The 17,232-nt window shown below is 40.1% G+C and overlaps 1 long non-coding RNA gene across 1 annotated transcript in view; it reads left to right on the top strand.

The window, feature by feature from the left end:
- The first annotated feature begins 3,355 nt into the window (after positions 1–3,355).
- LOC113886767 overlaps positions 3,356–17,232 on the top strand; it is a 30,236-nt gene continuing 16,359 nt past the window's right edge. Inside the window, exons 1-5 of the long non-coding RNA XR_003509551.1 lie at positions 3,356–3,610; positions 6,138–6,342; positions 9,723–9,883; positions 12,805–12,866; positions 13,863–14,001. This is a non-coding gene — a long non-coding RNA (uncharacterized LOC113886767). The remainder of the gene's footprint in view (positions 3,611–6,137; positions 6,343–9,722; positions 9,884–12,804; positions 12,867–13,862; positions 14,002–17,232) is intronic.

The following is a 17,232-nucleotide window of genomic DNA, read 5'->3' as shown; positions in this document are numbered from 1 at the left end:
CTGTAAATATCCTTGAAAATAATGATAAAATACTTTCAGTCAGTTCAGTCACTCAGTCGTGTCAGACTCTTTGTGACCCCATGGACTGCAGCACGCCAGGCTTCTTTGTCCATCACCAACTCCTGAAGCTTGCTCAAACTCATGTGCATCGAGTCGGTGATGCCATCTGACCATCTCTTCTTCTGTCATCCCCTTCTCTTCCTGCCTTCAATCTTGCCCTGCAGCAGTGTCTTTTCAAATTCCATCAGGTAGCCAAAGTGTTAGGGCTTCAGCTTCAGCATCAGTCCTTCCAAAGAGTATTCAGGACTGATTTCCTTTAGTATTGACCAATTTGATCTCCTTGCAGTCCAAGGGACTCTCAAGATTCTTCTCCAACGCCACAGTTCAAAAGCATCAATTCTTCAACACTCAGCCTTCTTTATGGTTCAACTCTCACATCCAGACATGACTACTGGAAAAACCATAGCTTTGACTAGATAGATAGACCTTTGTTGGCAAAATAATGTCTCTGCTTTTTAATATGCTATCTATGTTGGTCATAACTTTTCTTCCAAGGAGCAAGCGTCTTTTAATTACATGGCTGCAGTCACCATCTGCAGTCCTTTTGGAGCCCCCCAAAATAAAGTCTGTCACTGTTTCCAATGTTTCTCCATCTATTTGCCATGAAGTGATGGGACCGGATGCCATGGTCTTAGCTTTTTGAATGTTGAGTTTTAAGCCAAATTTTTCACTCTCCTTTTTCACTTTCATCAAGAGACTCTTTAGTTCCTCTTAGCTTTCTGCCATAAGGATAGTGTCATCTGCTTATCTGAGGTTATAAATATTTCTTTAAATATTTCTTTGAATACTAACAAAGCCTGAAAGAGTTTGTTGCCAGTTGACTAGCAATATAAGAAGTATTTTTTAAAATGTACTTCAGACTGAGGGGAATAATGCCAGATGGAACACTGAATCTGGGCAAAGGACAAAGAACACCAAATATGGTAAATAGGTAAGTAAATATACTTTTTCTCAGTTTTAAATATTTTTTTAAAAACTAAAATAAGATAGCATATTAAAAAGCAGAGACATTACTTTGTCCACAAAGGTCTGTCTAGTCAAGGCTATGGTTTTTCCAGTGGTCATGTATGGATGTGAGGGTTGGACTATAAAGAAAGCTGAGCACTGAAGAATTGATGCTTTTGAACTGTGGTGTTGGAGAAGACTCTTGAGAGTCCCTTGGACTGCAAGGAGATCCAATCAGTCCATCCTAAAGGAGATCAGTCCTGGGTGTTCATGGGAAGGACTGATGTTGAAGCTGAAATTCCAATACTTTGGCCACCTAATGCGAAGAGCTGACTCATTTGAAAAGACCCTGATGCTGAGAAAGATTGAGGGCAGGAGAAGGGGACGACAGAGGATGAGATGGTTGGATAACATCACGAACTCAATGGACATGGGTTTGGGTAGACTCCGGGAGTTGGTGATGAACAGGGAGGCCTGGCGTGCTGCAGTTCATGGGGTTGCAAAGAGTCAGACACTACTGAGCTGCTGAACTTACTGAAAATAAGATAAATACATTATGTAATTCATATGATATGTACAGTAAAATACATTACAAAAATACCACAATAAGGGAAAATAAAATAAAATATGATTATTGTAAGATTCTTACATTTATATGTGAAGTGCTAAAATCAGTGTTTAAAAGTAGATAGAAGTTAAAAATACAGTGTGCAAATTCCACCGAAACTAGTAAAAATAAAATAATGTGTACTAATAAGCCAACAGAAGAGATAACATAAATTACTAAAAATGGTCAAGTAATTCAAATGAAGGCAGGAAAAGATCAATTCAAAAAGAGATACAAATAGAAAACAGCAAAACATCAAATTTGAACCAAATTGTTTTGAAAATTACATTAAACATAACTATTATGAACATTCCAATTACAATGTTAGTTTGTCTGATTGGATGAAAAAGCAGGACCCAAACATACGCTCTATAAAAAATAGACTTTATTTTAAAAAATTATTTACTTATTTGGCTGCATCAGGTCTTAGTTGCTGCTCTCAAATTTAGTTGCTGCACAGCATATTGGATCTTAGTTCCCTTCCCAGAGATTAAACCCACATCCTCCACATTGCAGGGTGGATTCTTAACCACTGGACCACCTGGGAAGTCCCAGAAATAGATTTTAAATATAAAAATACATATAGGCTAAATTCAATGGGTACAAATGTGTATTAAGAAAAATGCTAAGGCTTGTCATTATATTAACATTAGACAAAGTATACTTCAGAGCAAGGAATATTACTTCAGAAAAACAAAAGTGTTTTTATAATGCTAGATTAATTCATCAAGTGAAAATGAAAATAACTCAGTCGTGTCCAACTCTTTGAGATCCCATGGACTATACAGTCCGTGGAATTCTCCAGGCCAGAATACTGGAGTGGGTAGCCTTTCCCTTCTCCAGGGGATCTTCCCAACGCAGGGATCAAACCCAGGTCTCCCACATTGCAGGCAGATCTTTACCAGCTGAGCCACAAGGTCACAGAAATCCTAAATATGCTGCACCCAATAATATGCTTCAAAATGCTTAAAGCAAATCCTACCACTGAAAAGATACATAGACAAATCTGAAATTATAGTTGTAGATGTCAATGCTTCTCGCTCAGTAATTAATAGAGCAAGTAGACAAAAAAATTAAGGGTATAAAAACCTGAACAGTAACACACAAAAATCTTCACACAAATATTTATAGCAGTTTATAATTGCCAAAATGTGGAATCAACCAAGATGTCCTTCAATAGATAAATGGATAAACAAACTAGGGTTCATCCATAAATGGAATATTATTCAACAATAAAAATACATAAACTATCAAGTGACAAAAAGATATAGAGGAAACTTAAATGTGTATTTCTGAGTGACAGAAGCCAAACTGATAAGGCTCCATACTGTATGATTCCAAGTATATAACATTCTGGAAAAGGCAAAAGTAAAAGGCAACAGTAAAAAGATTGAAATATTTCAATGATTTTATGTACATACTAATTGAAATTTGTAGAACAATCCAAATAACAACAGCAAAATAAGTATTTCTGAGTAAACATGGAATATACAAAAGCATTCAAACAAAAACTGGAATGCATTTGTGCTGCAGACAAAGTCCTTCAGGCTCCACTTCCTTTTTGGTAAAACAGGTATAAAAGGTATAAAAACTTGTATAAAACCTACCTCGTAGACTTGTGCTGAGGATTAGATGAAGCAAGAGAGACATAAGAGACACAAGTTCGATCTCTGGGTCGGAAAGATCCCCTGGAGAAGGAAATGGCAACCCACTCCAGTATTCCTGCCCAGAGAATCCCATGGATAGAGGAGCCTGGCAGGCTCCTCCATGGGGTTGCAAAGAGTCGGACATGACTGAAGTGACTTAGCACACATGTACAGTAAAGCTCACTTACAAAACCTGTACAAGATGAGAAATTTCAGGCAATAATGACAAAAAAAATGCAGAGGCATAGACAAGGAAATTTGCTGATTTTTATGTTTTTTGTTATTTTTTCATATGGCATGGAAATCCGTGGTCCTTTGAGAAAAGCGAGAGCCAGCTATTCAATACCAAAAGGTGATGGTAATGGGCTATACGACCTTCTCTTTATGGCTATTCTTTGTTCTTTTCTTCTGAGAGTTGAAGATAACCAATGAAGTTTGAGAATTTTTCATCGTAGAGAGGCTGCACCTCCTGCAGTTAAGTTGCCCAAAGTTGTTTCCAGATTTGAAAGGCCATGCGGGACACTAATGTAATGAGGAGTAGAAGAGAGAGGATCAGCTGCAACATGAAACAGTGATAGGGAATCATGTCTGACCAATTGCCCATTGTAATGGACAGGTTTTTACTCAGAGAAGACCCTCTCTTCACTTTTCCAACAGTGAGTTCATAATTTTTAGGTGTCAGAGAGGAGCCATCCCACAGTTATAAATTCTCTGGGTTGTTGTTGCCTTTTTCATCCAGTCTAAGTTCACAGATAGGTGATTTGGGCAAGAGGCTTAAAGGGAGTATGACCAGAGGAGTTCAATGGCTGTTGACCTGGCAACTGGGGGCTTCATTATTACCTGTCTCTTTTTCCCCCTCTGAAACTTTATTACCCTAGCACTCAGAGCTGCTTATCAGTCTTGGTTTCCACTTCAGCCTTGGGTGGAAGAACTACTGCCAGTTTCCCTAGAAACTTTATTCACTGACTAAGTTATTTGGTGTTTCCCATTTCGTACTGAAAAAATGACTTGTGATTCTTTTCTGCCAGTATTATCAGATGGGAAAAGAAATGTTGAAGCATTCATCAAAAGTGTCCAGCCACTGCTTTGTCACATGTAGTCGTCTCCTTCTGGTCTCCACCATAAATCCTTACTCTTGTTTTGGGTGTATTATGCTCGACATGGGATTATTTGTCCCCCAGGGCCTTCAAGGCAAGAACTCATCCAGGGGTCCTCTTTCCACCCTGCTTTCCAATTAGTCTCAGAGACAATTAGTCTCAGAAACCCTTTGTCTGGCCCTCATCAGAGGCAGCTGCCTTCACTTTGCCAGAAGACCTAAATTAACTCCGTTAAGAGAATCTACCACATGAAAAACCTTACTCTGTGACTAAGTCTCTGTATGTCTAAAACTGTTGGAACTGAACAGAAGCTATGAGTTCTAACTCTTGCCTAGAAACAGCCTTCTCCCAAAGGAGGATCCTGCCACCACCCTGCTCTCCTGGAGTGATGGCTCCACCGGTATCAGAAAGATGCTCGTCAGGAGACATCAAGTGCCCTGGGAATGTGAGGACAGTGCAGTCACTATCTGACTTGGGGCCTTGGTCTCATTCCCTTCCAGCCTCAATGGGCCTGTGAAGATAGCACAGAAGCTTCTGTGAAGACAGAAGCTGAGTCATATGTTCAAAGGGAAAAGGAAGAGGGATTCACACTTCTTAAGGACGGATCCGCTGAGAGTCAGGAATCTGGTGGAGCTTTATCTTCCTAGAAGTGGAGGGGGCAGGAGAACTACAGATGTGACTGGTATTTGAAGGGTAGCATGATCTGGAGAGAAGGAAAAGAAGGAAAAAAGAACAGGAGAGAAGGAAAATATTTACGTATTTCTGTTTTGACTGTGACTAAATGTCATTTTGGGCTTCCCAAGTGGTGCAGTGGTAAAAAATCTGCCTACCAATGCAGAAGACGCAAGAGACGTGGGTTCGATCCCTGGGTCTGGAAGATCCCTTAGAGGAGGGAATAGCTATCCACTCCATTATTCTTGTCTGGAGAATCCTACGGACAGAGGAGACTGTCAAGCTACAGTCAATAGGGTCACAAAGAGCCAGACATGACTGAACTTAGCACACATGCATGCAATGCTGTTTTATGTGGTGGAATAAGTGCCCTGATGGGGCTGGGGAAGAAAAGAAGGTGTCTATACCATTTCCATTCAACTGAGTCATGTACCCCATGAATGGAGACTGGAGTAAGGGAGTGAAGTCACCATCTACCCTATTCCCCATGTTTTCCTTTCCCCTTAGCTTACCCTCTTGTTTTACATAGGAAAATAGTATTTTCTTTGAGGTCCTGAAAAGTGAGATCAAAGTCTAATACTATGTCTGCCAGACAGGACACAAGACACTGGAAAAAGAGATACAGGAGACTTCCCTGGAGTAACTGTTCATGTCTGTAAGACACCTCACCCCTCTTAGTCTCACTTGGAAAATATATATTTGTGTTATGTATGGGCTTCCCTTGTGGCTCAGCTGGTAAAGACTCTGCCTGCAGTGTGGGAGACCTGGGTTTGATCCTTGGGTTGGGAAGATCCCCTGGAGAAAGGAAAGACTACCCACTCCAGTATTCTGGCCTGGACAATTCACAGTCCATGGGGTCACAAAGAGTCGGACATGACTGATCGACTTTCACTTTCATTGCTATGGGGTAGAGTGATGGCACTGCAAACATAAACAAGTAGAACTGAGAGCTTGATGGATGAGCCAAGAACCAGGGCATATGCTTCGGTATCTGTGTTTCCTGTTGTACCATTCTGGTTGTCAGGCATCTCCCATCTTTCTGTCCTTCTCTCAGCGCACCCCAGATTCACTAACCCTAACTTCTGTCTACATTCCTGTCATGTCACAAAGGGCTGGGCTGGAGCAAAGGATTTCAAGAATGGGAGCAAAGAGGGATCTCCTGGAAAACCTGCTGCTTTCCGCTCTCCTCCCCTGGAGAAGTTGAAAAGGAAGAAAACCATCATCCTGTTTGTTCTTGTGTCATGTGCTATTATGTTCCCTTACTTCTCCCTGCAGATAACTTTAGGGAAATACTTCTCTGCTGAACCTTTGAAAGGTAAGGTGATACATAGGATCAAAGGCTATTTGTGTATTTTGTATGAGACCACACAGTACCAGCCAAGAGCTCTCCCTGGGCCCCAGTGACAGACCTCACCTCATAACTCTAGGATGACATTGAATAAATACTGGCCAAAGAAGAGGTGGTCTCTCCTGTCAAAGAGGATCACATCAGCTTCTTCTCCCAGCCAGCTAGGTCTGGGCCAGAGACTAAAGTCATTTCCATCCAGCAAAACACTTTGAGTTTCTAGACGGAAGATATTTTTCAATGTAAGTCCAAGGAATTATTTTAAGACTCATGCTGTAGGCTCTACATCTACATTCAGTCTCTATATATGATTTCAATTCAGTTAAAAATTCACTGAGTTCCAGACTCTGGGTGAGATTATAGAGACATTTGTTGTTTCATGATAGGGTACTTTCATAGTTAGTATCAGTGGGCTTTATTTAATACCATATAGACCTGGGAAGGGCCATCCCTCTGTCTCCTACTATGTGAGCTAGACAACTTTTTTAACCTCCCTGTGCCTTAACTTCTGATTCATAAATGGTGATAAAACCTTAAAAGGATGTTTTGAAGATAAATATGTTAGTATCATCAAAGTACTTAATACGGTGTCTGGCATAGAAATGTAGGCTACACTGGACCTTCACTCTTTTGTTCTTCCATCTTAATGTTGAGTTCTTGCTCTGGCTTTACCTGGTGGTAGCATAACCCATTTCAACATGTTCTACCATTTCAAATACATTCCTTTCACAAAGAGGAAAAAAGCTAATAATTGTTGGGTTGAAAATGTAGATTTTGATAAAGCTTATGAGAATGATCCTGCTTTAGTTTGTAGAACTGGTATAAGGATAGAAAGACTTTATGACTCAATTTTATAAGCCATTTGCATTTTTAACAAATATTTTGGGGGTATCTGTTACATCCCAGGCTCGGTAAGCCTACAGATCATGTCTTCATCTCAGAACTTCCTTCTAGGCTCCAGATCCATGTATCCAACTACCTGTCAGAAATTTTATACCTAGAGCAATAGTTCTCAAATGGTGTTGATTTCATTCCCTGGCTCCAGGAGACATGTGGAAATATCTGAAAACACTTTCAGTAGTCACAACTTGGAGTACTACTGAAATTTTGTGGGTAGAGGCTAAACATCCCACAATGCATAGAACAGCCTTCACAACAAAGAGCTCTCTGAACCAAAGTGTCAACAGTATTGAGACAAAGCTCTCTAGAGCAAGGTAAACGTTATTACCCACCCTGTGTGCACAGATACAGGGTAGAACCCAACTTTGGAATCTAACAACCCTGGATTAGAATAACTATGCTGCCTATTCCCTGGCATGCCCTTGAAAAATGTATGTAACCTCTCTGAGCCTTTGTAGAGTGTGCCATGGCAAAAAACCACTACAATATTATAAAGTAATTAGCCTCCAATTAAAATAAATAATTTTTTTTAAAAAGAGGAATGAGTTATAACAGGGAATACTGATACCTACAGTCCATGGGGTCGCAAAGAGTCAGACATGATTGAGCGACTTCACTTTCACTTTCAACTTACTGAACAGTTGTAAGAAGTTGTAAAAACAGTATGTGGAGTTCCTAACACAGTGTCTGGCCAGTAATAGGCCATTGATTTGTTAGTTTCCTTCCCACCCCACTTCCTAACTTCTGCTTCCAAGATTACTTTAACCTAAACGATGTAGCCCTACACAGCATAACTATGTCTTGAAGGGCTTCTGGAACTACAACAACAAGAAGGAAAATAAGTTCACACAGACCCAACTTGTGTATAAGAGTTGGTTCCACTTTTGTGTTGTATGTATAATGGAAGTGGGCTATGGGGAAAAATTGTCACCCCATTTCCAGGAAATCAGTGTGCCGTTACTGAGCTCTTATGGGGCCATCTTGGAAAGTTAACACAGGAATGCCCACTAACTGGGTATGTGGGTTCATCTTGTGGCTCAATAAACATAAACACCCAGAGAAGCACAAAGCCCAGGCATTTTGGAGCAAGGCCATAGGAATAATTGGGAGCCAGCCAGACACAGAAAGGGGAGAACTGTGGGCCAGTCACCTTACAACTGGGCAGAACAGAATGTGAGCTCCATAAGGGCAACTCACCACCAAGAGTTTTGAAGGAAGCTGACCTGAGCTGTGCAATTAGTTCTCCTTCTAATCTCACTAATTAGGTAAGTTGTTCCTGTAATAGAGAAGAAATGAGTGTATAGAAAGGCTAGAAGTGCTTTGGTCATGGATGACCCATCATATGGAAGAAATTAATGAGAATGGAGGGTCAGAATTCCCCAGGACAAACCAATGTATGGCTCGATAGACTAAGTTTCTGCCTTGTGCATTGTGCTAAGTCACTTGTGTCATGTCTGACTCTTTGCAACCCTGTAGATTGTAGCCCGCCAGGCTATTCAGTTTTGAGGATTCTCCAGGGATTGAATCATTGTCTCTTACATCTCCTGCATTTGCAAACATGTTCTTTACCACTAGGGTCACCTGGGAAGCCCAAGTTTCTGCCTACTAAATAACTAATATTCTAGGCCTGCTTTCTTGAAATAATTCCTAAATTGCCTAATGACATTTATTTTGTGTGTTCCTTGATCATTCAGTCACATGATTACAGTCAGTCTCTTAGTTTTCTGCCACAGATGGCTACCTGCTTAGCTGTGGTTTTACACATTCACCCTGCAAGGGCTAGTTCACCTCCAAGAACGCTCCGTGGATTTCATTATATTGATGATACTTTCACCCTGTCTCATTTTAAATAACGCAAAATTCCTGATGACAGGCATTTGCTTTGTGAGAATAGCTTGGGCAGAGTTCCACCACCACCCAGCTCCCAGTCTATATTGCCTTTATTTCTCTGGTGACAACATAAAGAGCAAAAGTGCTCTGCTTTCGGGCTTCCCTTGTGGCTTAGCTTGTAAAGAATCTGCCCACAATGTGGGAGACCTGGGTTTGATCCCTGGGTTGGGAAGATCCCCTGGAGAAGGGAAAGGCTACCCACTCCAGTATTCTGGCCTGGAGAATTCAATGGACTGTATAGTCCATGGGGTTGTGTCCATGGGTCACGACTGAGCGACTTTCACTTTGACAAGCCAATGGCCCTGTAGTTATTGTGGGATCATGAACGTCTGTATGAATTCAGGCAATTTTTATTGCTTTTCCTCTTTGTTGTTAAGAGATAGATGAGAAAAGGAGAAGAAAAAGGCCATGGTGTGAAGCTCATTGTAACATCTGGTTGTTATTATCACTACCCAATTGTTTCAATGTCATTGTCACTAACCCAGTGCCTAGTATGGTGCAGGGCATGCAGTTACACCGGTAAACCGTGGTGATTGCTGGATGTGTCTCTCCCTGTGCAGCCCTCATGCCAGTGGCCTTTCTCATCAGATGTCTGAAGGAGACAGATTCTGAGGATCAGTGTCCTGTTGACTGATGGAGCTTCTACTCCAGGTTCAAGGGCAGCGGTCCTCAGGAGACCCCAGCACTTCACATCTTCAGTTGGATATGACACCTGACTCAAGTGAGTTCATAGATCTGATAAAAGCATATTGTGGGATATCTCTGTAAGGTTCACAAACTAGCCTAAAAGTAAAGAAGCTACTTTGATCTCATCATGGAAGAAAAAGGTTAGCAGGTGGCATTTAATTTCTTCATCAGCTAATGCTTTATAGTAGCCCTTGAGGTCTATTAAAGATGTCTTCTTTTGTCTGAAAGCAATTATTTACCCAACCTGAGGGAGGAACTTGATCTTTAGCATGCATTTGGAATAAATATACCTAAATTGTTCTCACTGGGTAAATATTATTCAGTGATCAGCATGTTTCTCTCAGGTGGTTGTTGAAATATGCATTTGGTTAGAAACTCTTCCTAGTGATTTGAGATTGTAATATAGTTTATTCCCTGGAAGCTGCATTCTTTATCTATTCTATAATGAAAAGTCTTAAGATGCCAGAAAATTTCCAAATGTTAGTTAAAAATATCTTTTACTGGCAGGCTACAATTCATGGGATCACAAGAGTTGGACACAACTTAGTGGTATCCTCAGCTTTCAACTCAGCTTTAAAAATTTATATATTTAAATAGTTACTTTAGAGTGTCTTATTGATCTGCTAAAATAACCATGTAATCTTAAATGTAGATATGTTTACCTTCCCAGTACATAATAATTTCAGCTCTTTATTACCTTGCCTCCCCCCTCCTCCCCCTTGCAGTGTACCCAGGCAACCACTGATCTTCTTTCACTATAGATTACTTTTCATTTCCTGGAATTTTATTCAAATGGAATCATAAAGGATTTTCTTTTTTTTTTTTGGTCAGTTGGTTTTGGTTGACTGGCTTCTTTCATTCAGCCTTTTGGTTTTAGATGTATCCATTTTGTTGCATGTATCAATAGTTCATTCTTTTTTATTGATGAGTAGTGTCCTAGTATGAGCTTCGTCTATGACTCAGTGGTAAAGAATCTATCTGCCTGTAATGCAGGAGCCGTGGGTTCGATCCCTGGGTCAGGAAGATCCTCTGGAGAAGGGAATGGCAACCCACTCCAGTATTCTTACCCGGAGAATCCCATGTACAGAGGAGCCTGGCAGGTTGCAAAGAGTCAGACATGACTCAAAGTGACAGCATGCACACACGCACACATCGCAGTATACAGATATACTCTGATTTGTTTGAAATTTGCTGTTGTGTTCTAAATTAAATCTTCAGTGAATTTTGCATGGATTTGTTTACTTTCTCTCAGGTAAATACTTAAAGAGTGCAGTGTCTGAATAATATGGTAGATTTAAGATTAACATTGTTAAGAAACTGCCAAACTGGTTATACCATTTTTCATTCCCTCAAACACTTTGTGAGAGTTCCACTCTCCTCAACCTCGCCAGTGCTTGGGATGGTCAGTCTTTCTAATTTTAGCCATTCTCGTATGAATATAGTGGTATCCGATTGTAGTTTTAATTTATAATTCTCTAATGATATTGAGCATTTTTTCATGTGCTTATTTGCTGTTTCTGTATCTTCTTTGGTGAAATTTTTATTCCAAAATTTTCCCTATTTATTTATTGTAGTATCTTTTTTGCTTCTTAAATGACTTTTGCTAGATTTTCTGTATTCTGGATACAGATGCTTTGTCAGATATATAATTTGCACATATTTTCTCCCAGCCAATGCCTTGACTTTTCATTCTCTGAGTAGTATCTTAGGAAGGGCAGTTTTTAACTTGAAGTCCAGTTTTATGTATTAGTTTGCTTATGGATTATAGTTTCAGTGTTTGTGAAATCTTCACCTAACACAAGGTCACAAGGATTTTCTCCTATGGTTCCTCTAGAAGGTTGAAAACTTTAGGTTATATTTGGGTCTCTGATGCATTTTGAGTGGACATTTGCATATTATGTGATATGTGAATCACTTTTTATATTTGTATATATGATATCCACTTGTCCCAGCACCTTTTGTTGATAAGACTATCATTTCTCCACTGAACTGCCTTTGCTTGTTTTCAAAAATCAGTTCTCCATATATGTTTGCATCTATTTCTGGATACTTTATTATTTTCCTTCAATCTGTTTGTCTACATTGATTCTAATACCACACTTCCTTGATTACTGTAGGTTTATAGTGAGCACCCCACTCCAGTACTCTTGCCTGGAAAATCCCATGGATGGAGGAGCCTGGTAGGCTGCAGTCCATGGGGTTGCTAAGAGTCGGACATGACTGAAACGACTTAGCAGCAGCATAATGAGTCTTCAGAAATCTTGGAGTCTTCATCCTTCAACCTTATTCTTCTTTTCTCAAGGTTGTTTTTCATAGTCCATGACCTTTGTGTTTCCATATTAACTTCAGAATTGGCCCATAAATTTCTTTTTAAAAATATTTTCTAGGATTTTTATTGGTATTACACTGAATATATAGACCAATTTGGGAGAAGTACCATCTTAACAATACTACATCTTTTGACCCACAAAGACAGTTGTCTGTCCATTTATTTAAGTTTTCTTTAATTTTTCTGAGCAATGTTTTATAGTGTTCAGTGAACAGGTCTTGCTCATTTTTGGACAAGTTGTTCATACGTATTTCAGACTTTTTGATGCTATTCTAAAGAACACTGTTTTGTAAATAAAATTTCCAGTTATTGTATTTTCACTGTACTGTCAGCAGCCAAATGTTTAATAATAGCCACGCAGGGACTTTTTGGTTGAAAGAACAGGCTACTCTAGGATGTAAAAACTATTTGATGTGTAACATGCTTTTGACTGTGTTTCTTTATCAGCTTTTAGATGTTATTGGCAATGTGCTGAAACTAGGGAGGAAGATGTCAGAGATAATTCTACAGGACATCTCCAGAAAAATCAGCGACTGAAATAAAATAATTATGGCAGCTTTCAATTTCATGCATGTGGTTAGAATTGAACCAATTTAATTGTGGGTTTTTTCTTTTTTGTGCCCCAGCAAGTCTTCCTCAGTGAATTCCTGGGTTCTCCAGTGGTGAAACAGACAGAAGGAGAAAACACGTATGTATATGAACATGTATGTTTATGTGTATATGTATATTGGAGAAGCTACCAGGAATCTTTATTGGAAGGAAAACTTGAGGTTAATGCTGTGGTCATGTCAGTCCTTTTAACTTCCTGTCACATAATTGGAACCAAATTGGTTGCTGTTTGTTTGCTGGCTTCACTTGCCAAGCATGGTTACCATGGTGACTTAGTGACTGCTGTGGGATTTGATGCAGATTGAACATCATTTTATAATTCTAACCTGTCTTATTTATTACTATTATAGTTGTCAAGTGTTGCTTTTCTGATTAGCTCATTCCTTTCAGATTTGTTCACTGAAATTTGACTGGAGGTAGAGCTTTCTCTTTTCTCTATTTTTTTATTTATGTAAGTATGACTCATAGATTATCCTATTTTGCTCAGAGGTCTACCATTTGGTGCTGTAATTATTTATTTTGATGCTCAATTTGTCCCAGAATTGGCCAGCAGAGGCCCCTTTAAGTTGGCTTCTGTTTCCATTTGATGCCTCCTTAGAATTCTTTGAACATGTACTTTGCTCTCTGAGCCCGAGTATCTCCAAATCTGTAGAAAGAAAATTATGATTCTCCACCTCAGAGCATCCTTTTGTAGAACTGAAAAGTCTGATAATTACAACCTTCAGCATGTGGCATCTATTAGGCCCTCACCAAATTGTATTTCTCCACTCCAACATTACCTCCTTCATTCTGTTTAGTGTGATGCCTTTGACATTTCCATAATAGCATGACGACTGGAGAGAATACTTGGACATGTAACATCAACAGGGATAAGGGTACATGTCCATGATGTGAAAGCCTCAGTGTCACTGCTGTGTGTGGAGGAAAAGCATCATTGCACAGCTTCCAGGGAAATGAGAGGAGTCAGCAGGCAAACACATCCTGAGCCCCTTCCCCTGCATTTCATGTGCTTTCCCCTCTTCTCACTTCCCTCTCTATTCCATGTGCTGTCTTATCTCCTTATTCTTCCTTAAAGTAGGACATCACAGAAGGATGTGGACACTGAGCCCCAGAAACAAGATCCAGTAGAAAGAACCAGTTGTGATGTTGAGTCTGCTAGACAGGTTCTTGGAGCAAGAGTGAAGAGATTGGGTCCCATCATTGGTACACTTTAGGTAAGTCACCACTCTTCCCTCCATTCTCTTCTATACAACAGGATAACAGTACCCAATGCTTCCGACCACCCAGGAGTTTAGGTATGAACCCATGTGGGAAAGCAATATGTGATTGTAGGTGGGAGGGAAGGACCAGTGTACTACATTAACAGATACACCCCAGATATATTAGAATTTTGCATGGTAGGCGTTAAATTACCTTTTTTAAGCCGTACAGCATGTGGGATCTTAGTTCCTCAACTGGATATTGAACCCACATCCCCTGCACTGGAAGCACCGAGGCTTTACTGCTGGACTGCCATGGAAGTCCCATGTTGGGCATTAAATTAATGCTACACAGATGTTAGCTGTTTGGGTCAGGAATTATCCAAATGGGATCCTCAAAGCACTTCATTAAACTCACTTGGGGGTACTTATTAAAATTCCAGATTCCTGTACCCCACCCTAGGTCTGCTGAATTAAACCCAGGGAGGTAGAATGGGAGGTGCCTACATTTTGAAGAATATTTCCAGTGTTTCTGGTATTCATCCAATTTTAAACAGCTCTGCTGCAGATTTGCAACAAACACTTCTTAAAATTCTGCATCATTTAATGTCTTTTGTCTTTGCCAACTTGTCCTGTACCTCAGTCTTAAATATCTGCCCCTGCTCCTGTATGTCAAATAGGTAACAGTTCCCTCATGCAAGTAATATTTATGCAGAGATTTATATGTGAAGCAATGAAATAGGCACTGGGGACACAGCAAAAAGAACAAGACAGGCAAGGTCCCTAGAGTTTTATTCTAGTTTGGGGAGACTGGCAGTAATCAGGTAAACCAGTAAGTGGGATAATTCCATATGGGGATGAGTGCTTTGAGGAAAATAAACACATAAATAGAGTAAAAAATGAGTGGCATGGGGATTATAATGGAGGGGTTGTCAGTGAATCTCTTTCTCAGGAAGTGACATTTGAGCTGAGTCCTGAATGACAAGAGGAAACCAGGCCTGGGCAGGCCTTTGGGTCACTCATCCTGTTGAGTATGTGGCACTGCTGGTTCCAGGAGCAGAAGACAAGGTCCAGTGAGTGGAGCCTGGCACACAAGTGCAGATGGTAGGAGATGAGGTCAAGGGCAGACAGCAGCCACATGGTGTGGGACATGTAAGGAGTTTGGAGTTCATCCTGAGGGTGAAGGGCTAGAGGGAGGGAGTGACAAGCTGTGATTCATGCACTCACAAGGTGACTCTGGCTGCTGTGTGGGGAATGGACTGGACAGATATAGGAGAGATGGAGGGAATAACCACTAGGAGAATCTTGCAGGGTCCATGGCAGAGACGAAGGTGGATTGGCCCTGAGCTGCAGTGGTATGCAGAGGACAGGTGGCGTGGACAGGGTGTGCCAGAGGCAGGGTAGGAAGGACCTGCAGTGGCTGTGTGTTGGAGTGGTGGGGTATATGAGGATAACGCAGGATCCTGAATGAGGCCTCGGATTTATGTTCAGTCATGTACAGAAATTGTGATGGTGTTTCCTCAGATCAGTTATTCCAAGTACTTGAAAACATTCTTATGATAATTAGGTATCCAACATTGGTGACAATGAAAATTAATGAGATACAAAATCTCTTTTGATGAATAGAATTCAGTTGTAAGACTATTAAACTTTATTAAATATACATGTAAATGTAAAACTATAATAAGATCTGTATTGTGAGTATTTTTTAAAGCAGCTTGCATTTTTTGAGCTGTTATTGTGTGCCTAGCATTGTTTTAAGGCTTTTTATATATTAATTCAGTTCTCAAAGCAGCAATCTTTGATGTAGCTATGATTGTTTTACCCATCTTATAGAATGAGGAAAACAACTGAAGTGCTGAGTAGTTCTTTCAGTCTACTAAGATCACAGAAAGTCAGGTATCCCAATATCTCTGCAGTAGAATTTTTGTTGTTGTTGTTCTTGTTGCTTGGTTGCTAAGTCATGTCTGACCCTTTTGCAACCCCACAGACTGTAGCCCGCCAGGCTCCTCTGTCCGTGGGATTTTGCAGGCAAGAATACCAGAGTGGGTTGCCATTTCCTTCTCCAGGGGATCTTCCTGATTCTGGGATTGAACCTGCATCTCCTGCACTGGCAGGCAGATTCTTTACTGCTGAGCCATCTGGGAAGCCCAGTAGAATTTTTTAAATATTAGTATTAGGGACCATTTATGCTTGTAAAGACCAAAACACAAAGCAATATTGTTTAGAAACATTTTGTCTTCTACAGTAAGTACTGCACAATCCCAGTTTTTATACATGAGACAATTGAGTGATTATAAGGTGAAGTAAAAGTATTGAAACTCACACAGTTTGTAAGTGGCAGAATAGCAGTTTGGACCTAGCCTGTCTCCAAAGCCCATACTTCTAGCTAATACTCTTAGGGAGAAGAAAAATATTTGTTGAACCATGTCAGCCCACAATGGATGATGTTAGGTTAGAGCCATCCATATCTCTTTGGGTAGAAACTATGCTTCATTAGGCATTTTGCTATGTACCAGATGGTATTTATTTAACAAAAAGGTAATGATTATACGAAAAAAAGCATGACAAAGATAAACAAAGCCAGACCTTAGTTAAAGTGGTAAGGACATATTTTAATCAGTAATATATTATTATGACATGGAAAAGAGTCCAGTGTGAGCTGACTCCAACTTCAATTTGTACAGAGGTGACTACGCTTTTCAAAGGGAATATGAGGGGAAAAGGGAGAGAGGTGAGTAGGGGCCAGTATAGCCCTGGAACTAAAAATTTACAAAAAAGCAGGAAGGGAGGTGTTCATGTGAAACCCATATGGGTTTCTAAGGCATACTTATTCAAGTTAGATTTCTACCCTCCCACAAAGGCTGGGAGACAAGGTCCTCTCCTCAGGCATTGGCTGGAACAAACAGTAAATTGTTCTGAAAGACTTGAGTGTTCTTAGGCAATCACTTTAAGGGAATTTAAGGTCATTTTAGGAATGCAGCCGTTAGCTAGAAACTATGTCAGTTTTTTGTTTGCAACTATTGTCCAGGTTCAGGCCTGGTTCAGAGGAGAGCTCAGGGGAATCTGACTAGAGTTTGGTCAAGGAGAGAATGTTTTACAGGAACCATCATTATTTATTTATATTTTTATTGAAATGTAGTTGATTTACAGTGTTGTGTTAGTTTCTGAGGTACAGCAAAGTGATTTTATATATATATATATACACACACACACACACATATATGTATATTCTTTTTCATATTC

This window comes from Bos indicus x Bos taurus, chromosome X (genome assembly GCF_003369695.1).
Source record: "Bos indicus x Bos taurus breed Angus x Brahman F1 hybrid chromosome X, Bos_hybrid_MaternalHap_v2.0, whole genome shotgun sequence".
Lineage (NCBI taxonomy): Eukaryota > Metazoa > Chordata > Mammalia > Artiodactyla > Bovidae > Bos > Bos indicus x Bos taurus.
The sequence above is the reverse complement of the archived record's forward strand: the minus strand, read 5'-3'. Positions and strand labels throughout refer to the sequence as shown.